The sequence below is a fragment of the Mesocricetus auratus genome, unplaced genomic scaffold (genome assembly GCF_017639785.1).
Source record: "Mesocricetus auratus isolate SY011 unplaced genomic scaffold, BCM_Maur_2.0 Super-Scaffold_100009, whole genome shotgun sequence".
NCBI lineage: Eukaryota > Metazoa > Chordata > Mammalia > Rodentia > Cricetidae > Mesocricetus > Mesocricetus auratus.
Window position 1 is genome coordinate 63,998,010 of NW_024429193.1, and position 4,060 is coordinate 64,002,069.

Sequence of the window (4,060 nt, forward strand, 5' to 3'; positions counted from 1 at the left end):
ACTTGAAGATTAAAAAAGGTAACCTTAACAAAATACAACTTCAATTACGTTACAAACAAACCATTAGGGTTGGTGAGAGAGAGGGCTCAGTGGGGAGGGGTTTTCTGCTAAGCCTGGCAACCTGAGTTCGATTCTTGGATCTCACTTGGTAGGGTGTGTATCTGGCCAGAGACCATAAACCTAGCAATTATTTAATTAAAGCATGCTTCAAATTCGACTCAAAATTGTGGACCTCTTTTGTTCTCTAGAAAATCTGAGTACTAACAGTAGGAGGAGAGAAATGACTCCAGAAAATTGTCATTTGACTTCCACATATGTACATCTACAGCCAAATAACTGACTAACTGTAATAAAAATCATTAGTCAATATTTCTTCCTTCCTTGCTTGGTTAGGTTTCAAATCTTTCCTTCCCTGTGATGTTTCATGAAGCAAAGGGTGTTGAGGGGGAAGCTGTGTTTGCGATTCCATTCCAAATCCATTAAACCAGACTTGGGGTGTGTATTGTAGGGTTTAGATCAGCTTCAATGTGTGTTGACTCTCTGGCAGGTACAACTGCACTGGGTTGGGCATATAGGTCTCAGCTTCCCCTGCAATGTACTCTCTAGTTTGACAGTGCTGTGTGGGACAGTACAGGAGAGTACTGTGGCTTCAGGTTCCCACTACTTGAGTAGCAGCCTTGTTGAGGGGACTGCCACAAACCCCCCAGAGTCACATTTCAGGGTCCCTGTTCTCTGCTCGTAGAGATTCATGGACCTGCCTGGATCTGGTCTCTTTAGAACTCTCCCGTTGGACTACTCCATGGCACTGGTGTGTAGGGAGAGGACACTAGGAGCCCCTACTCAGGGTCCCACTTCTCAGCAGCAACCTCAGGAGGAAACCTGCACAGTCTCCCAGTGTCTCACTTCAGCCCCTGTTCTCCTGTCCACAGAGGTGGATAGGCCACTGGTCCCACATACTCAAGGGTCTTCAGCTCCTCTTTGGTCTGTTCCATGGTGCTGGTCTGTGGGGAAGGGGGAAGGGTGAGCAATTGTTTGTCAGTTTCTACTGATCTCAGCCTAACCCCACTCTGTGTTTCAAAGCTTCTTATCACTGGAGATTGCTGCTGTCAACATAAAAACACAGCTCTCACCTCAAAAGGGAGTAAGGGAATTCTTGTTCACACTGCAATTAAGTTTTCAGTCTTTGGAGGTCCAGCTAACTTCCTGCCATGCCAGTATTAAGTGAGGGGAAACACTTCCCTGCAGTCTCCTCTGGCCCCACCCACCAGAGCCATTTGTTGTACCTTCCTTAGTGCTTGAAGCTGCTCCCACCTGTTTTGCTGAGGTCACCAATACTGCCTGGTAAGTTCAGCTACAGCTGTCAGTTCACCTTGAGGGCAACGACTGTTGTGTTGCTCTGACTGCCACATCAAGTCACAGTCTTGAGGTTTTAATCTTCCATCTTATCCAGGAGTATAAAAGAAGCTGAATCCATGCTTTGAAGGAGCATATCATTTTAAAGTGTCCTGGTTAAGTCCTGGTTAAGTTATCACATTTAAAACACAAATCAAGAGTCTATTAGTCATCCAGATAAAGGTAGAGTTGCTGTTGGGAAAGAAAATTGGGCTCCGGTGACATCTTGACCAGAGCACAAGATATAGGCTCAATAAGGTGTTTTAGAAGTGGAGATGTGATCAGAGGGGTCTAGATTCTGCCAAGCTGTCTTTAAGCAGAAAGGGCAACAGTAGATTTGAACTTTCAAGAGTTTAGCAGTTGTCTATTGTTAGGCTCTCCCTTAGGAAATGACCAGAGAGGGATTTCTGCCCAGTGAGGATATCAGGGGAAGCCTCAGCTAGTGGACAGGGAATATCCATATGTATTCCAGTACCTACAAAAGCAACCTGCTTGGTCTGTATAACGTTGCTGATCTGTGTGTTTTCAGGGCTAAGCATTTGGTATTCGATGACCAGTTGTTGTGTTCTTCCCTGGGGAGACCGTTTGTTTCTATGCTCACACAGCTGTAGCTCTCACCCCGCATCCTGGATTTTCTTTGAGTAAGAATCATCTTTATTGATTAGCTGCCCTCTGGCCTGTGCATCCTGAAGCTGTTCTTGTGTTGAGGGTAATTCTTGCTCCTATCAACCGTAGACTTGATGCTCCTTTGTAAGCTTATCTAGTTTTTAATATCTCTCTCTGTCTCTGTCTCTCTCTGTCTCTGTCTCTGTCTCTGTCTGTCTCTCTCTCTCTCTCTGTGTGTGTGTGTGTGTGTGTGTGTGTGTGTAAGAGCACTTCAGCTCCTACTCTATCTTTACTATTGTCTGACTCAGTGTATATGAAATTCAATCCAACCAATACATTTTCTTCTAAGAAGGAACAAATGAAGAAATAGGGGAAGGAAAATGATAGAACCCTTTCTTCAATTTTATTAAAGTTTACCTTACAGACAAAAATTTAACATTCAGGGCCTGAAAAGACTGCCTAGAGGTTAATAATACTTGCTGTTCTTGCAGAAGACCTGGGTTCAATTTCCAATACCTACATGATGACTCAAAATCATGTGCCTCTAGTTCCAGGGGATCCATTGCCCTTCTCAGGATTCTTTACAGGGACTAGGCACACATGTGGTACAAGGCATACATGTAGGTAAAATACTCAACTGCATAAAATAAAAATAAGCTATAAAACATTTAGCACTCATACGGTAATATCTGCTATGTACCTAGCAGGATAAAGGATTAAAATCATATAATTAATTCAACAGAAAAGCATTTGACAATATTCAAAATTATTTCATGTTGAAAAAGAACAAATTTAGTATAGAAGGAAAGTACCTCAATATAACAAAAACCAAACATAATAAGACTACAGCCAACAGCAGTCACAGTAGTTCAATTCGAAGCCTCCTCCTAAGATCACGTAGATGTAGGGCTTGTTGTTGTGATGCATTATTGATGATTTATTAAAGCTTGCCTGAGGATTCAGAAAGCAAAGTCAGCCTCAAGCTGTAGAGGCCAGGTAGTGGTGATACACACCTTTAATCCCAGTAGCAAGAAGCTAGGAGGCGGTGGTACACACCTTTAGTCCTAGGACTCAGGATTAAGAGGTAGACAGATTCTGTGAGTCCAAAGCCACCCAGATTTACACAAGACTGATCCAGTAGTAAGGAAAAACAGCTCACACAGAGATGATCTCAGCACCTAGGATCACAAGCCTTTAATACCATCATTACAGAGGTATACAAGACAGGAGCAAGGTCGCAGTATCAGGCATTCAATCTCCAGCCACACTGAGGATAGGAAGACATTGAAGTCTCAGGATTCTCCAACAATGCTGAGAAGAGATTACATTCTGAGGTTTGTGGAGCCAGAATCAGCCCTTTCAGCTGAGGTAGTGGTAAGAGCTAGTGGCTTTGCTACTGTGCTTCTCTGATCTTCAGCCTGAAGCTTGAGGCCCAATATCAGTCTCTGAGTCTTTTATTTATTATGTTACAGTTTGTGAGTATACCCCTTTAATGATAGAGAACCTGAGTCACAGAGTAGTTAACTTGCTTTAGGTCACATAGCTACTACATGGTATGGAATCAAACCCAGGCAGTCTGGTTCCTGGCTTTGTAACCTCTATTTTTTTCAGGCTCTTTTGCTCTAGGGATTGGCAGATTCCTTTTGTAGCTAGGAATGGAGCTACACCTTGTGGAGCTGTAGACTTGGCAGAATTCCCAGGCTGTTTTACAACACAAAAATTCTACACCCACCTACGCTGCCATATCCACGGGCTCTACCAAAAGCAAAGGCCAAGTGCTTGGTACTCAATCCAAGGGAAGGGCATGTCTAGCACCCAGGCAGGGATTCTCAAAGAACTGTCAGGAAAAGATGACTCACCTAGGTGTGTGGTTCTGCTGTGGCACTCCCTGGAGGCTGAGACCTGACTGGGCATGAGAGGGAGGTGCTTAGGTTAGGGCTGCTGCCTCTACCAATGCCTCCCATATCAGTCACCAACACACGAGAAGCTCCCTGTCACCTTCTCAGAGGGAAATCAGCAGCATTCAGAGAATCAAGTGGAAGTGTGTAAGCAGGATTCGAGG